At 41.5% G+C, this 18,790-nt stretch overlaps 1 protein-coding gene across 6 annotated transcripts in view; it reads left to right on the top strand.

Moving 5' to 3' along the window:
• Positions 1-18,790, top strand: part of NDST2 (N-deacetylase and N-sulfotransferase 2) — a 134,696-nt gene that overhangs the window by 79,931 nt on the left and 35,975 nt on the right. For all 6 annotated transcript variants that reach the window (XM_066191434.1, XM_066191437.1, XM_066191433.1 and 3 more), the window contains one exon: positions 4,705-4,764. The gene's annotated coding sequence lies outside the window, so the exon portion shown is untranslated. The remainder of the gene's footprint in view (positions 1-4,704; positions 4,765-18,790) is intronic.

Raw genomic sequence — 18,790 nt, 5'->3', positions numbered from 1 at the left:
TTCCTTTGTGTACACCAAGGCGATGCCCCGTAAGGACACGCAAGATCTGAAGTAGTGCCTTGGATGAACTGTACTAAGCTGTTTGCTTTACATTATCAAAGTGATCATAAAACCTTAGAATATTCTGAGTTGGAAGGGACCCACAAGTATAATAAAAATCCAACTCCTGGCCCTGCACAGGAGAGCCCCAAGGAACACATCATGGGACCTAAGAATGTTAGCCAGAGACTTGTTGAACTCTGGCAGGCTGGGTGCTGTGACCTTAATGCTTCTCCTTCAGCAGATGGTTTCGCCTTTTACTAATGTTGTGAAAAATTTGCTGGTGAATTACATTGAAGACAACCCCTCATACAAGAGGGAGAGGAGGAATTCAAGAGGTCAGTTCTAGAACTTTGAAAATTAGACTGCTTTCTCTTATGAAAAATACAAGTTCATTTGAGAGCTTCAATGTGGCTCAGAAAACATTTCGCTTCCTAAACCAATTCTGCAGGATATATGTGAATAAGTAATAAAGGAACTATCATGGAATCACAGAATGGGAGGGACCTCAAAGATCATCTCATTCCAACCCCTCTGCCATGGACGGGGACACCTTCCACTAGACCAGGTTGCTCAGGGCTCCACCCAACCTGGCCTCAAACACTTCCAAGGATGGGACATTCCCAGCTTTTCTCAGCAACCTGTTCTAGTGCCTCACCACTCTCATAATAAGGAATTTCTTCCTGCTATCTAATCTAAACCTACTCTCAGTTTGAAGCTATTTCCCCTTGCCTTGTCACTACATGCCCTTGTAAGTAGTCTCTTTTCATATTTCTTATGGAGCCCCTTCAGGTACTGGAAGGCTACAATTAGGTCCCCCCAAAGTCTTCTCTTTTCCAGGCTGAACAATCCCAATTCTCCTAATTTTTCCTCACAGCAAAGTGCTCCATCCCTCTAATCATCTTGGTGGTCTTCTGCCTTTTGGACTTGCTCCCACAGGTTGATGTCCTTCCTGTGCTGGGTATTCCAGAGCTGGATGCAGTATTTCAGGTGTAGTCTCAAATAAAAAAGTTAAGGTAAAGGTATTCATGTGTTTTGATGTCCAATGTCCTTAATTAACTATATCAAGTATATCCTTGCTGCCTTGTTTCCATTTCTTTCACTTGTTTGGAGATTCTGGCAGTGAATGCAATTTTCTACATGTTCCTTTTTTGTGACCATTTGCAGTTTCTGACAGTAACATTTTCTGATAATTGTTGCTTGGTTTCACTCATTTCCAGATAGCTTTGTCTTTCCTCTTCTTCTCTATGTATATTTTCCTTTTTTCCTGTTTGATTGCTGCAGTCCTTCCATATTTACTTCCTATATCCAGTAGAAAGCCAACCCTGTCTTTGCTCATCTTCGTGCAGCTGTGAACTGTAAAACTGCACAATGCTTTAAAAGTATTTGTTGAAGAAATGCAGACCACAGGTAGATAAGGGTTTTTTTCTGAATTATATTTTTTTGCAGAAATTAACTAAAATTTCCACCATTTGGTAAGCAGGGCTCTCTATTCTGTTTCCTGCTCTCTATTTCTATATTTCTTTCTATTCTCATATTTCTGAAAATATTTGCAAGTTTTGACTGTATCAAGCTGTATTCTTTTTTCCCTGTGTATGCTTTATCATTATATATTTTCACTGTGTTTCTGACTTGGGTCTTTAAAATGATTAATATCTTTAAACTAAGGACAGTCGTGTTTCTTTGGTGTAATTACTGCAGAGACATGCAGGGTAGAGCTGTTGTATGTCTAGTATGACTTGGATTGTTTGCCCAGACTGAGGATAAGATCTTCATGGGAAAATAGTTCTGCATGGTTGGACTCCTGTGTGAATACTATTCTTCTGACTAAGAGGACCCTGTTGTATTTGATTAGTGTAAATATTAAGGTTTTTATGCTTAAAAAAACCAAGCATCCTTCTCATTTTCCTGAAAGCTGTTTTATCTCGCAACAGTGAAGGGGACCACACACGTGCTCTCATATGTGTCCTGAGATTTCCAGACAGCATTTGTTATACTGAGATTTGGCCTTTATTCTGGGGTAAAAAGTGAAATGAAACTTCCAGTGTGACTGGTGTTTGAAGAAATAAAACTGTCAGGAATACAAATATCACTGCTTATTGAGTCTCTCTGTGGTGCACACCCTGACTAACAGGAGCTCCTGCAGGAGCCTGCCCAGCTGGCACACGAGCTCCTGAACTTTCCCACTCCTCTGTTACGGCTGGTAAATTTGCAAGTAAATACAAACATGGGAAAAGATATGATGCTTCTGGAGTTAATGGCATCCTTCCAAAATCATTTAATTGTGTGCTAGGCAGAGTTTCGTTTCCATTAGTGAATGCTTTGATGGCTGGAGATGAAATGTGGGGTTGCCTCTTCTGTTAAGCATTTGGGAGCTGGTGTTAAGCGGCTGTGGATAATAGTGGTAATGTAGATTTTGTGCTGAGGACTTTGCAAACATACAAATCTGTTTGCAACTCAGGGACAACATAGACACAAACGCATGTATTGAGGAGGGAAATGGGAAATCGTTAGGTAAGTTTTTTGCCAGCTCACCTGGCTTTCTGTGGAAATAACAACAGTGTCATCCCTTTTGTGTTGCTTTAAACTGCTCCTTTAATTTGAGGTTTTGTAGAATAGATCTTTTAGTAAAATCAGGTTTGGCCAATTCCAGTCTCATTCAACTGATAGATTTTTCTATCTGGTTGATAGTATTGCTCTGTTCTTTGTGTTTAATCACTGACACCTTATCACTTATTGCATTCAGTTTAAATTCCGTGTTACCCCATTCAGCTGGCATTAAATTCTGCCCCCTTCTTACTAGGCTCTGTTGCTTTTCTACTTGTATCTGTTTTGACATGCCTTAGTGGCAAACTGTGGCACAAAGAGCAGTTTCTTCACCTCATTGCTGTAACAGTTTTCTGAGTTTCTGTGTGTAGGAGTAAGTTGCATTTTTAAAAGCTGAAGACAAAAGTATTTGTAACTTGTGTTCCTCTCTGAGTGTCTCCCCTGCATTTGCTATCTGCTAATCCTTTTGGGTTTTTTCAAGTTTTCTGTATTCTGGAAAGTGAAACCATCTAGGTCAGGGTGATACTCTATCTTGTTCCAAATCAGCACTTTGGTAATAGTTTACATCAGAGCGTGCAAGATACTTTGCAGTGAAATGGAGAGCCAAGCCCTATGGGAAACTTCTGTTAAATGTTAGTAGTTGGACGTTGGTGTGTGTGTGGGTCTTACTGACTACCATGAGGGTCGCATTTTAGAAATTCTGCTAATAATTAACTTCATAATTTGTCTGTTTTTCTCAATGACTCTCACTGGATTGCTCTGTGAAAAAACCCATTTCTTTAGTTGTCTGTTCTTTTTACAGTGATGCATTTACATCTTCTATAGTTTAGTTGTTTTGTGGTTGCATCTAGCTGTTCTGATGTTTACCCTGGTGTTTCAGGATTTGCGGAGGCCAGGCATGCAGAGCTTCTTATTCTGCCTTCTGAAACTATTTAGTGAAGGAAGATAAGAATTACGGATTACAAGAAGAGACAAAAATTGTGTCCTGCAGAAGGATAGGTGCTTTTTTTTACTAAACTAATCTCTATCTAACCAGGAAGGAGGAGAAACTTTTGCTCTTGTAATTATGTGAGGAAGGCAGAGAGCTGGGTGTGCTTCATTCTATTTACAGGCAGAGCAAGTGTGGTTCTTGTTTAGTAATTGGCTGTAGCGGTATTAAAGATTATTGGAAACTCAAAGGTCAGAATTTTTGCTGAATCGGGGCCTGTGTGACCTGGAAGGCTACAGAGGTACCTGAGTATCTGTGGCACAGCTGATGTGAAAGAGCTGACTTCAGAGGCTGTCCAACAGGTATGGTAAAATTACAGCAGTCTAGTCTGTGCCCTCCCTCGGGGTGTTGGTGACTCTTGAGACGCCCTCCCTGGCGAGCTACTCTGTGTGCCTTTCTCAGTGTGTGTGTACACATATTCCCCGAGCTTCAGCTGGCTTCACAAAGTACTTCCATCTGTGTGATCGCCAGCCAGGCAGAGACGTGGAGGAGGGTGTGACTCCCTCCTTGGGGGAGGTTTGTTTCTGTTTCACAGCATACCTAATTGTAAAGGCTTTGGGGAATAGACTACACAGACTATGTCACACTATTGAAGTTCTACTGAACTGATTTAGCTGCGGCCAAGACAAAAGAAGGTAACGTCTTATAGTTTGCTTTGTTGGTTGTTTCAAAGACAACAATATTAATGAAGAGGTGTGAGAAATCCCATTTGGATTGTGCTGGCGTTTCCAGTTCTCTCAGCTCATAATGAGTTTGCTTGTTCTGTGAACTTTCTTTTCACTTCGTGGTTCTGAATCCAGGTTCTGGTTTGTTGACTGGGGGGGATTTTTCCCTCCTGCATTTGTCATTTCTCATCTCACCCCACTCTTTCCCACTCTTGCACAGTTGAGCTTGCTGCAGTGCAGCCCTGTGTCATTGTCTAGTCATTGCCAACACAGCTGTTGTCACGGCCTCAATCTGTCCTCATGCCCTGTTTAGCGTAATGTAATCATTACCTTGGTTGTGGAGAGCGAAGGTGCACCTGCTAAGTAAATGTTTACCAACAGTGCTGAAGGCTAAAGTTAGGGAAGAGAAAGAGAGAGGGAAAGATTGCTTTAAATCTTGTCTCTTTTTTATTTGTTTTGAAACAGAACCTTGTTCCTGAGTGAAGCAACTGATGAGTATTTTCCTTCTCCAGTCTGTGAGCAAAGGTAGGTGCACAATCTTTTGCATTTTTATGGACTGACATATCCAGATTTGGTCGGGGGAGACCTCAAGCCCTTATGAGCAATCTCATGTCAGAAACGAGGTATGGTATTAGGTGGAGGAGACTAGACTTTTTTGCTGCAGTGTGAAGTTGCACTCCTCCTTCATCCCTCTATATAGAGTTGCAGAGGAAACAATTTCATCTCTCTGGTCTTCAGCTGTACAGCTGTCAGAGTAAAGTGGCAGATGAGTTAGTTTAGATCAGGAAGGAATTTCTGATGCAGTTCTGGGGCTGCGATACTGTGATAGAACTGGGGTGGTTGCTTACTGCTAAATATTACTTTATTTAGATGGAGTTACTAGTTCCATACCTTCTGGGCAAAATTTGGGGCAATGTTGTTCATTATCCATTAACTCTGCCTTTGAAAAGAAATAGGAAGGATGTGGGCAAAAAAAGCTTTTAAAGTTTCAAATATTGCGTTTCACAGAATCTCTGACCCGTACATAACAGCTGTAAGATCCCTTTGGGAATAACTATTTATGTTGCTTTCAGCATACTGGAACTGCATTCATGACATATACCCACAGGAAATATCATAAATGTAATTAAAAATTAAAAATAGAAATACTGGATTGGTCAAAATTCTGTGCTGAAGGAAAGGAGTCCTACTTTTTTCCCCCCCTCATTTCTGTCTGGATGAACAGTGTGGGAAGGTTGTTCCTGTGGAGTTTATTTAGTACATATGTTTGAATACCGCACTCTAATGTAGCAAAAAAAAAATGCACTGTTCTGCTGAGATGTCTGATGGAAAACTTGCAGAGATTTAGCCTCCTGTGATATTTAAAATTTTCAGGTGCTAATATACTTACAAAAGTGTTAATCTTGTCTTAGGAGTGGAAGTTCCTGCAATCAGTGCAGTAGAAGGAGGGATGATGTGGTCCAGTGAAAGGTTCTTAGATTTTTTTTTTTCTTGGAAAGAACAGAGAGGATTTAGTTCTCTATGTGTGCTGAACAAATGGGGTTGAAATACTTTTTCGTGCCTTTAAGAGTGTTGTATGGATTTCTCAGATTTTTTCTATATGGGTAAACCACTACGGCTTCAACTGCACAGAAAATCAGGGGGCTGAGACGAGAGGATGGAGCAGCTCATGACTTAGGCAAGTAGTCTGGGTTTATAGAAAGGAGATTGCGGGAGCTGGTGCTTAGTGCTGAGTTCCAGTGTACAGTAGCTGAGGTGGTGAGGAAAGGTGGATATGCTGAAACAAGGACTTTGGGCTCTTTGAGCCCTACACATGCTACAATTCTAAATTCCTTTGTATGTCAACCAGAAGCTGAACTTTACCCTAATTTTCCTGCAAAGGCTCTGATACTGTTGAAATGAAAGATTTCTTCCAGGGGTGATTTCCACGCAGCTCCCACTTTCTATTGGCAGCCACTCCTGCTGCAGCTTTATGCTTTTTCACAACCCTGACCCTAACCCTGAATTTTCTGGAGACAGATAGACAAGAGTCCTTAGGCCTTGGTTAGATGAAAGGATTTTGAAAGAGAGGTATGACTGATGTAGTTGGTAGGGCCCTGTTATCATAGCTGATTCCAGTGTGATTTGAATACTATATCTTATCTCCTGTAAGCTTTTTATCAGATTTGCAGAGAAACTAGTAAAGGAACAAAAGTAACTTGAAATGTGCGATACATGTTTTTATATTTGCAGTATGTTCTTGCGAAGAGTAAAGTGGTAGAAGAAGCTGAAGCTAATTTTGCAAACTTGGGATTTTAAAAATAATAAATTACACAAAAATTTGAGGCAGAGTAGAATGAGTATAGTGACCACATTAGCATTCTATTCAGCTTGATTAGTGGTGTACTTCCAGAGGCATTTGGCATAATTTTCATGTGTGAAATTGATAAATATTTATTATAAGTGAGAGAGTCGAAGTATTAATGGAACGCTTCATGTATTCTACTAGTGTCAGTGTATATGTGACATCATGGCTGGAAGAGCAAAGGGGGAGCAGTGTTTCACTTCAGCTATAGCTGCAGTAAATTGCTACTGCACCACTGATTTCATTGACAGAAAATGGGGAAAGACAGCAAAAATGTAGAAATTATAGGAGATGGAAGGGGGACCATGCAGTTAGAATATACAGCCAGGTAGTCCGTGCAGAATCCATTTCACTCTACATGAAAGCAGAGTTATTGGAAAATTTAAGGTATTCATTTAAAAGTGGAACTTAGGCTTTCCTTGTGCTGATTCGTGATTAGTTCATCCATAGCATTATTGCTTATTGCTTAAGACTAATGTCTTAATGTTTCCTGCCTATGCCAGCAATATCCCACAGTTAAATTACAGAAAGTGAGTCCTGAAATGCCTATAGCTTACTTTTCAAAAAACCTTTATTTTCCCAAAAGTATTTATTTTTCTGTGAGATAACTCTGTTCAGTTGTAGCAGAAATAGTGGGGCAAATGACTTCTATTATATTTTAGCTTTTTCTGGTTCCTTACTGTGTCTGTTTTGTTAGCTGGTTCTAATAAGGATTTGTCCGCCAGGTGTTCCTTTGCAGTCACCAGTTCTTCATCCTCATGTCTGGAGTAGGTTACAGTAAACCAGTTCCTCTGAAACTTGTGGAATAAACCTAATACTATGAATGAGGTCCTGTCGTCAGAACATCTCCAGAGGTGTGCTGGTTTATTTGAATGGTGTGTCTTCATGACATCATACCACATTTATGCAATAGGGTTGAATTTTACTGCTTGGACCAGATTTGGTTTTAAACATTTTAATTAGCTTATTGGTCTGAAGTTTGAGAACTGGCAACATTCGCGGTGGATTTTTGCCAATTACAATTTACGTAATTTTTAAGGATTGGCTGTTGCTGGAGATGAGCCTGTTGAGTATTAAAGATGAGTATGGATTAACTATCTGAAAGTGTAGGCACTGTGATGTGTAAAGACCATGTAAGACCAGCAACCTGCATAGCAGCACCCCCTAACCTCTTTATCCTTTCCTCTGTATAAGCATGCTTTGTCCCCAAGTGGGCTTTGGAGTTCTGTGAGATAAGGGATGTGAGCACAGCTGAACAGAGACAAAAAATTAATTACAAAGCAGAAGGGCATGACTTAGGGGGCTTTGTGGGGGCATGTTCCTCCCTTCTGGATGTATCGTCCATTTGTCAATTGAATGGCTTAACTCTGACCCTTTTCACCCTATTCATCACGCATTTTAAATGGATATCATGGTTAGGGAATGCTGTGTTCAATATGTGAAGAGCTTTTCCCCTCCCTTAACATGGAAGATGAAAAGTGACACATTATTGTTAGCTTTTCTTCCATAAATGCAGATGCATATTCCTCCTTTCTTTCAGCTTCTTCCACAAAATGATTCATGTGTTTAATATATTACAAAACTCTGTTAGTCTCTCAGTTGTATTTACTGTATCTGGTATTAAAGTTGTTGATCCAAGGCCCACATGAAACTGCCAAGGTATGTCTGAAGGCCATGCTTAAAGGCTTCAGAAATCAACTTAGGTTTTGATTATGGACAACTTGGAGGGCTTCCCAGAAAAGACCTGCGCAGTTGACAGTTACAAGACACGAATATTTTTTCCATTGATTTTTAAATCTGTTCCTGCAACTGCTATGCCCCAGCCTCTTGGGAGGGTACAGCAAGAGCTGGGAGCTGAGGCAAGTCAGAAGGCAAGGGTGACCCCAGTGCAGCAGTGCCGCCTCTGATGGGGCGCAGTTCCACAGGGTCTGAGCGTGGCTGCCAGAGCTGGGTCCCAGTGGCAGGGTTTGTCCACACTCCCAGGAAAGATGGAGCAATGTTTGAAGATTGGGTTATTTACAAACTAAGGCCCCTTAGTTGAAACATATTTACCTTGGTATAATGTACTCTTTTAATCTGCTGCCACAAAACACAGCAAAAAGTTTGGGTCTTAGCAACATCTTAGACATTATGCCATTGCACAGTATGACCCTGGTGAGGAGGAAATACTGCAAATACTGTTAATGTTTTTGTAAAAAACGTGATTCTTTCTTAAGGTGCCGGGACTCTAAAAGACACTTTTCTTTCTCTGAGTTGTTGGTTCTGCTTTTTAGATGAGTTTTCCAGATTATGGGTATTAGAAGTAGAGGAAAGATACTGGCTGGTCCAGAAATACTGCAGCAGGCACGATTTCAGCCTGTGATAGAAGAGAGACTTTTATCTGAATTGTGACTAGATATTTTGAGTTTGTTTTCATTTTTCTGGGCATTAGCCTCACAAAAATTACTTTTAAAATCTGTTTTAATTCACAGATCTAAAAAAATTACCTAATAAAGATACTGACACCTTTACAGTGAATTAAAACTTCTGAGGATTGGCTTGGTTTTCTTGGTAGTGTTTTCTTGGAGCCCCTCAGAAGGCTGATTGTGGTGGAGACCCGCTGCTCTGGTGTTGTGTAATTCTGCAGTTGTGCCTCTGCTGTCACTGTGTGATTAAAATCCATTGAGTAGCGAATATAAAGATCATGCGGTGGTGTCAGAAAGGCTTTGTTGTATATCACAGGCAGCACAGGGCATGTTATTGAAAGACCTTTGGGGGTTATCCCAATGACTGGGAAGCTGCCTGGGTAGGGTAGACTGTCCTTAAATTGAGCAGCAGCAGAGACTGTTTGTTAACTGGTAGCAATTTCCATCCTTTCCCCCTTGATTTCCAGAGCTCTTTGGAAATAATCACCATAGACCTACACTATGTAGAGCTACATTATTGTGTTATGGCAGGGTAACTTGGACTGAACTCTGTAGAAAAATACCACTGAAATCTCATCATAACTACCTGCTAGCCTGAGGACGTAGTTCATGTACTAAATGGTGCTTCACATCAGTTGGGCTATTCCTCTGCTTGCCATTGATCTGGGGGACACTGTGGGATAGTTGTGTCAGTTGTCAGGGCATGGGAAAGGGCAGGAGGTTTGGTTAAGGAGGATGAAGAAGAGGAAATCTAGCGTTTGAGAGAAATACTGAAGTTGTGACTTTAGGTAGTGGGCAAAAGTTAATTGTCTTCATATATATGGAGCAGTAGTAATTCTTCTTTCTTTCTTTCTTCTAATATTTTCTAAATGAACAGCTTTGAAAAGATTACTGCTAAATGTCCAGTAAGTCTGAACCTCTATAAAGCACTGGAGACTGAGGAAAGATGTATTAAGTGTGTGGTGGAAACCCATAATGAAATTCTTGGTTATTCTAAAAACTGGTTCTTTGTTGTGTGGAGTCAAAATTTTGTCATCTTTCTGATTAGTGGAGTATCAAGAGATTTCCAAATCTGCTGTTTGCATACTGCAGCTTGAATGGAAAGGGTTGGTTTACTGGCATAGACGGGAGCTGGAAGCTAAAAAAATTAATGGTTTTAGGTTATGATTCTTTGAAATTTTTTGTCAGCATCATCCATCTACAGTTCACAAAGAAGTTTGCAGCTTTGCGGTGCTGCATTGTAGCATGACATGTATATGAGAAGATTTTGTTTTAAATGAGGCAAAATAGAGAATTGTCTCCTCTCTTAGATGTGGAGACAACATTTTTCAAAGGTCCTCACCTTCCATTTAACTTTCATTGATTGATTAGGACAGCAGCTCTAGTTTTATGTGTGTAATTCTTATCCCTCAGCACCTCGTCTTTTATTTGCCACTTAGCAATAAATATCTTTGTGTCTGTGCTTTTCTTTCTGAAAGACTTCAGTGCTTTTTTCAGTTTTCATATTAAATAAATGAATGAAAAATTTGTGCTTTTTTGTAATATAAGGTAACGTAATGTTTTTGTAATATATCTTCTAGGATTAAAAAACACTGAGCAAATCACTGTGCCATTATAGGACAGAAAGAATACATAATCGTGTGCCTATTCAGAATGAGTTTTACTATTAATTCAAAAGGAAAGTAATTTACTCTTAATAAACATTTTAAAACATTTTCTACCTTAGCTTCCAGGGATTTTTTTTCCTCTCCTGTCAAAGCAATGAGACAGTAGGGAATACCTTTGAGGCAGACCTTAACGCTGGACATTCTACAAAAGCAGGTTAAATCATAGTAGGTAAACCCAAGAGCAAGGTAAACCCTTGACCCTTGTTTCTGATTTTAGTTTGTTATTGTCAGGATAAAATTTTAAGGAGGTGCTTTTTTCACTTTATAACTGAGATGGCACCTGATGAATCAGTGAGATTCAGGCCTCTTGCAGAGTGCTTGCTAATAACCTGTACCATTCCATCGCATTAAGCTCTCCCTGTCTTGCCACAGAAGTGTCTGCTGTGCACTGTCAGCTCCTGTTGAAAGAACTCCTCTAGGGATGTGTGCTAGTGTGTCATCCTGTCTGAAAACCTTCTACTCCCAAACCCTGACTGGGAAAGGATGCACAGCTTTGAGCACACCTGGGGCATTGCACCTTTGAAGAGCAGAGTATGCTGCTGTGGTCGAAAGGGCCTCCTTTCCTGCCTGTCTCTGCTTCTCTACAACACCATTTTCTGTTACGTTTTGAAGTAGAGAGCCCCTCTTGTGCCAGGCTTTCGCGAGTCTGGCTCCCGCCCCACCCCCCAAGCATTGCTACCAAAAAATGCTTACATAGGGACAGAGCATAATCTGAGATTTATGTATTTGTTCTTTTAACATGTTAATTTTTTATTAGTGGTGCACAAGAAGGTGATTTTTCTTTGTCCCTCTGTAGATTTATTCCAGTCTCCAGATTCCAATAATAGTGTCTGAATATACACAGTTGATTTGCTCCCTGCACCGCCCCAAATGAGATCAGTTTCCCGAGTGAAGCTGCAAACCACATTAGGGCAAGAGAAGCAATTTACTGCTGCTGAATACATTTTCTGAGTGTAGTTTCCCTCATCTTGTCAGCTTGTCAGTCTAGAGGCATCCATAAACCCATGACAGCTTCAGAAGATGAACTCTGGCAGCAGGCTGTCAGGGTGCCAGGCACTGCTGTCTGTGGGCTCCCTTTTTTTGCCTTCCCCCTTTGCCTGCCAGCCTCTCTTCTGTCTCCCTCTCCCCCTTCTTCCCCCACTTGCTCCCCACCTCCCTCTACCTTATTGAGGTGGGTTTAGGTGCTGCTGTTCTTGGCAGTGGTACCTTTTCGGTTTCCTCCTTGATCCTCATGGCACTGGAACAAAAGGAGAAGTGGCTGCCCATGGTGCAGCACCTGCCTTGCAGCCTGAGTAGTGAAAGGGAGGAAAGTGGGGCGCTCTGCGTCCTCGCCTGCCTGCGCCAGCACTGAGCTTGTTCAGTCACTTCGCTATAAATGCCTTTGAACTGCTGCCAGATCCCATTGTCTGCTGTGCAAATGGAGTTCAACGCCCTACCCTGATTAGATGCACAGTGTGTAAGAGGAGGAAGGAATGGAGCTGTTCCCACCCTGGCTGAGCATCTCGAATCTGCCGTGTGCCATGATAAGCTGAGCACTGGACCATGCTTTCCTTTGCACATCATCTTCCTTACTTTTCTCTCATTGTTCCTGAGATTTCATGGAGTGACATGGAAGCTTTTCAGAGAGGAGCTGCAAGGCAAGACAGCTTCTGGGGGGAAGGGAGCCGTGCTTTTGGACTGTTTATGTGGGACTGTGCTATGCCCACCACCTACCTGTAGCTGCAGGATGGTATGGAATAGCAGCTAGTCTTTAATGGTGCTTATGCTCAGCACTAATGTGCTCTTTTTAATAGCATGAATCTATTTACATTTTTCCATTTGCCTGTGCTTAAAATTACAGCATCCTTAGTTTCACAAAATGACGTGAGAGATTTTGGCAACACCGAGTAAAGGGACGGTGTTGCAGCCACTGCTACAAATGGTTTATCCATCTACCAACTGTGCAGCCCAGCTGCCCTTCTCCAGAAAGGCCATCTCACTGTATGATTTTTGTGAAGACCAGATCTCAGGCTTTCTTGCTTTCCATTTGGCTCCATATCTTGCCTTGGGCTGCTGACTGTCTGACCCCTTTGGATAGAGTAGCTGCATGTAAGGATTTCACTTTTACAGGTAGGAATTTTAATCTTTGTGCCTATCTTCGCTATTCCTTGTCTAAGTGCTGCCTAGGTTGTTACAAGAAAACACTGTTTTCTTTCATGCCTTGCTGTTTGACTGCTTGTTAACCAGTCATTATCTGCAAGGACAATGCTTTGAGAGGAGGATGGAGGAGCTGCTATTCAGTGACTGTATTAGGCAGTGCACTAAGTGGAGTTGGCAGGGCTTGTATCTCATACTGATATGCCTGCTACAGTTCCTTGCTCATTAAAGCTCTTTGTTAGTTCCTTCTCCTCTGCCTCCCCCTGCTCTCCTTTTCCCTCCCCACAGAATGTCTCTGCATCTAACCTTGCTGCTGGGTTAAATTCAGGTTCTGAAATGTGCTGGAGGAGGATGAAATGTGGCTTGTGATGAACTGGTGGCTCATTAATGCACTTGAGTAGCACAGGGAAGGTGGTTGTAGCTGTGCACGCCTTTGCCTAGGCTGCTGCTCATGATGCACTATAAATAGACACTCCCTTGAACCTTCATTGTCACTTCATGTCTTGGGTACCAGACTGGAAGAGATGAAGAGATATCAGCAATATTGGTAATTGATGAAATCACTGTAAAGATCAGAGCCATTAAAGAGAACATTTTAAAAATTAGATGATGCCTTATATGTTTCCTGAGGACTAAAGTATAATTGCTAGTGTTTTGTCACACAGCAATCTAAATTCTTGTTTGCATTTCAAGAGCAAAGCTGGTTCTGCTTAGTTAATATTTAGCAAGATGAAAGCTTAGAAATGGAAATTTTTATAGATATTCTTTTTTATTTCACCACAGACTGGTAAATGGTGATCCCTTGGTTCACTCTGTTTGATTTCCATTTTTTTAGTTTCTTGGGAAATAAGATTCGCTTGGAACGTTGAGGGGTTTTCTGGTCATTAAAAACTTCTTGATCCTCAAGCTGACATGTAATTGCCATAGCACATGGCATTCTCCTGGTCAAGGCACATGAAACAGAAGTTGGGTCTTTGAAAACATTGTTTTGTTAACCAGTCACGTTCATGTCAATAGTACAGATGCTTCTGAAATTTGGCCAGATATTGCAGATGTGTAAAGCAAGAGCATGGCCTGGAGCAGAGACTTGAGGCTTTTCACAAGGCCTCTTTTCTTAATGGTCTTTGGTTTTTCATCTTAAAGTAACAAATATAAGTTAGGTGGTCAGCCTGCATTTTAAGCAACAATGTAGATGTAGCTCTTCCTATCTAAAACCTGCCCTCTGAATTGTGGCTATATGGAAGAGGAGACACAGTTTTCAATTACTTTTTCTACCCTTTCCTTTCAACTCCCCAAGTTCAGCTCATAAAGACTGAGGAAGGGTGATGGTCTCTGTTTAAGTGATGTCTTATGTTTCAGGTTAGCTAAAATTACAATGAGGTTTTTTTTCCGTATTGTTTTAGGATGTGGCCTTTCTATAAGCCATCCAGTTCAAGAGTCCCAAATATATAAAGAAAAGGTATATTTTGATAGGAGTTCTTAACCAAAAGAGAGCCAAAGAACCCTGTTGAAGGATGACTTGCTGCTAACTCCAAAAATCTTGGATCTTAACTTCGCTGCTGGAATTGTCAGACAGCCTCCCATGTGGCTTTTCAGCTCTGATGATTTGAAGGAAATGACTAAAAAATTAAAATGGTCTTTCAATATAAGCATTCTCTATTTTTAAAACCATTTGAAATGCGTATTAACTGTTCACCTTAGATGAAATATAAGAGAAAGTTGTTAACCCTGCTGCTGTCACTCGCTGTGGAAGAGCCATGTTAGGCCCAGTAAAATGCTGCAGTATCCCAGGAGTGCAGCCTCAAGGCACAGTTAAACTCTCCTTGCAAGGCCCTTGTTCAGCCTGGTGTTACCACTTGGGGATGTATAACCATGTCCCTGTTGTTGTACCTCCTTTCACACACCTGGACCTTGCAGAATTTTTCTTCCAGCAGGGTGAAATGCCACTTGTAGAGCAGAGCTGGACAGGAGCAGGTATTAGAGTAGTTACCACTCTGTGGGGCGCCTGTTTTCTCCTGCTTCATGATGGAGTCACCTGATGCAGTAAAAGCATTCAGTTGTGTTTGAAAGCTGGGAACTTTGTCTTATTCTCTGCAACCCTGTAAAGAAGGTGATAGTTTCAATAACCTTGTTTCAAAAGAGACAATTGATAGTGCTCATTTCTAAAAAATGTTGTGTTGCTGGAAAATAGGAGAGGGAAGATGTAAAGAGCGAAGGTTTGCAGACTAAGCCTGCTTGCACACATTACGATGAGCCCAGGCATGAAGTGAAAGGAAAACTCTGAGCTCTTCATTATCTAATGCTCCCTTAGGGCAATAACAAACTCACTATTAGAGTCAGCAAGCCCAGCCCAGGGGTTTGTGGAGTGGAGCACACATTGTTCTTAGAATATGATGGTTCTGGAATATTTCACTGCAAGTATGAAGCCATTTTTAATGCAAAGTATTCCTCAAAGGAATTTGGTCTTGTAGCTTGCTGTTTGAAAAGCTGCTTTCAGTCAATGTGATGCCTTCTTCCAAGCAAAAGGCTAAGTTAGGTATTGTATGAACATAGTATAGTCTTGCTTTCTCATACCTCTTATTATGAGCTGAGATTATGCAGAGACCCTCCTTTTCGGAACTGAAAAACCCAAATGGAGAAGTTTACCTCTCTCTGCTTTAGTGTGTTGTAGCTTTTCAGCCTTTCTGTGGTGCTTAGTGACCACTCTATATTGTCTGCTTCATTCCAGAATAAGTAAATCATTTTTATACTGAAAATTCAAATGCAGAACATATTTGTGTCAAGGCCAAAGGATCTTCCCGGGGTGAGGGATGGGGAAATGTGGGAGAGCACATAATACAAACCGTCGGTGTCTCCCACTGATAGATTGTTTGGTTTGTATTTCTATAAGGAGCAGGGAGTAGAAGATAAGGTTTTACTTCTGAGGTGGAAGCATTCATGGCATTGATTCAGCCTGCAGATGTTACATCAGTTGGTGGACTACTCTGTTTAGCACCGTGCAGGGAAGTGGAACTTTCTCATAAAAACAAGGGACTCGTATATCTCCTCTCTATTTGTATTCCTAGCATTTGCAGAGTCCAAGGTGATTCTTCATATCAGCGGTTTGACCTAAAATCAACTCTCTGTCTTCTCTCTTTTCAATAAATTAAATGTCACTGCCAATAGTTTAACCTCCAAGGTGGCTCTTGTTGAATGAATGTGATTCCCATTTTGATGCAAATAGCAACAGTGAAGGAAAAGAAATATAGGAGAGCCTGGAAAATGCAGTAGAGGGGAAGAGAATTTTCACCCCTTCCACAGAGCAGCCTGTATGTTGTCAGCAAACCAAGGTGAGTTAAAGTCCTTCTGCTAATTGAGAACTGATGGAGAATTTCTGACTTTGTCTGTCTCAGATCTGGTTCTCTGGTGTGTTTGCAGTAGAGCAGCAGGTGGTGGCAGTCCCACCCTTGTCACTGTTTTGAAGTTCGTGTTTTACCCAGGTAACACCAGGATACCAGTTCATTCTGATGCATTCACAAAGTGCTGCAGAGGCATTGATGCTCAGCATCTTTTTGTAATGTGATTCCCATTTTCAGGATGAAGTTCCGGAAATGTGTAACCACATCAAGGTAAAAGTGGAGTAAAGGACTGAAGTCAGCCTCACCCTTGAATTCTCTAGCTTTTAGGATGATGTCTGGCTCCCTCCCAGAGAGTACATGAAGAACTCTTACTGTCTCAAAGATGCTTTGAACCCATTTCTGCTGCTTGTGGACCAGTGCACAAAGAGGAAATTTAAGATTTTCATGTCCCATACTGTCTCATCTCCTGTGGAAATGCTGCTTGTCCTTTTGTTCTTCTAACCCTGCAAGAATAGAAAGACAGAAACCAAACAGGGCACCGAAGTTTCTCTGGCAGCTCCTAACGTTGATCTTCTGAACACAGAATCCTCACCTATAGTTCGTCTGTGGAGTCTTCCTCTCTGAATGCTTTGGGAAATTGGCTTTTGGGTGAGAGGACGAAATTGGGTCCTTAGTGCAGGAATGAGTTAGAAAATAGTCACCCTGTCCCAGCTCTGGAGGAGCTGAGTGAGGATAGCAGAGAACTTGATAACCCTTACACAGGCCCTCTGGCACTGCTGCCCAGGCACAGCCTGACTGAGCACAGGGACACCCGGGCTTGAAACCAAGGGCCGCATCCCTGGGTTTCCAGAGGCTGAAATGACCAAGGCATTTGCCAGACGGTCACCTTGTGTGGCTGAGAATGATGTTCAGGCTCTCCTGGGTGGGGTGATACTGGTGAATTTGCACACTTGTCCATACCCCTCTGAGCTGAGAGGGATGTCAGGCAGCAAAACCAGCACCTGGCAGGCAGAGAGGAGGCTGGATTGTATCCAGAGGCAGGCAGCTGCCTCACCGTGCTGCCTGGTCGTGTCAACTAAATCGGTTGGAAAAATACAGGCAATGGGGAATACAGGCGAAAATAAACATGAAACCGCTGGGGCGGGATTCTTGCTATAGGTACCAAGATGTCAGCAGGTCCTCTGAATGTGCTTTCTGTTAGCACTTGCAATCACAGATATTCTGCAAGTCACCTAGCACTTCAGGGGAGAGTGGGGACAAAGTCAAAGCATTTCAAATTACTGCAGAAACACTAACCCAGATTCATAATGAAGACTGAATTTTACGGGCTTCGTTTCTTTGTTGTATAAGAAAACAGCATGTCTTCAAAAAAACTGTAAACTTTATATTTCAGCTACCAAATAATCATGTGAGACTTAACTAGACTAAATCATCAGAGTTAAAATTAATTTCTGTACTTAACTTCTAAAATGAGCATCTCAAATTTTGAAATATATTTGTCATTATATATTTTTAGTAATGTAGCTCTTCAAAGTTGCTGTCTAGCTAAAAATTATTTAATTCTTGTGTTTTGTCTGCAATGAAGAAGGTAGGAAACTTCGGAGTTGGGATCCAGGCTGCCTTTGCTCTCTCATTTGCAGCACTGTTGAGTAGAAAAAGGAGGAAAACATCATGTCTGGAAGTATAGTGTTAATCTTATCTGGGGCTACTAGAAAGCATTAATTATTTAGTTATAGTGTTGCTGCAAAGTCGAGTTTGAGTTACTTGAATGCTAAATGCAGTTGTTTCCCCCCTCTCCCCCATGTCCGTGCACAAGACATAGTGTTAAGCGATCTGAAAGCTATAAAGTATCTGTTACTTCAGCAAGATCAATTATCACATTTGAACTTGGGATTTCAACAGTGATGATGAAATCTCAGCGTTTATGATGTTTCTTCGGATTATCCTTTAATGTAGGTAGTCTAAACTGTCAGCTAGCTAATACCACTTTTGTCTCTGTGTGGGACACAGTTCACAATTGAAAGGGCAAAAAACACTGTAGGAATGTAATTGAGGCAACTTTACTGCCTCGGTGCAGCTCTTGCCTTCCATTGCTCCAGAATCCTTTGCTCTGGGCAAAGGAAAGGAGTGAGTACACGAATGCAGGGAGTACAGCAAGCGTGTTAGGTTTTTCACTACCGAACCAGCAGTGCCTTTAGTCAGGATATGGATGCAATGTTGTTGCAGTGTGTCTGGAACATTGTGTGACATGGTGAATTTCAGAGGTCCAGTCTGTATGAGCCCTCCTCTGTCAGCATTAAATACATAAGCTGGAACCATGCTGGTCTGTTTCTGGTGGAATTCATCTTTGCAGATGAGTTGTTAAGCCTCTTAGACCATGCTTTTTTTTGGTTATTAAAGAACCTATGTTTTTTAAATGTAGGTAAGCTAGACCTAATGTCTTAGAAAAATTCTGTCTTTAGGCACTACATTTCTGCCTCCTTAAGCAATGTGAGTTGTCATTTTCTCTTACTCCCCTCTGACTCTCTGTGTACTCCTCCATTTATCTCTTCCTCCTACTCTCTGCTTTGCGTTTTGTTTCATGCTGCCTCCTATTCTTGGAACAGTCTCCCAGTCTCTGCTGCCAAATCCTCCCTCCCTTTCTCTGCTCTTGTGAACCCA

The sequence above is a fragment of the Chamaea fasciata genome, unplaced genomic scaffold, assembly GCF_029207755.1.
Source record: "Chamaea fasciata isolate MVZ Bird 193981 ecotype frontalis unplaced genomic scaffold, bChaFas1.0.hap1 SCAF_9, whole genome shotgun sequence".
NCBI lineage: Eukaryota > Metazoa > Chordata > Aves > Passeriformes > Sylviidae > Chamaea > Chamaea fasciata.
The sequence above is the reverse complement of the archived record's forward strand: the minus strand, read 5'-3'. Positions and strand labels throughout refer to the sequence as shown.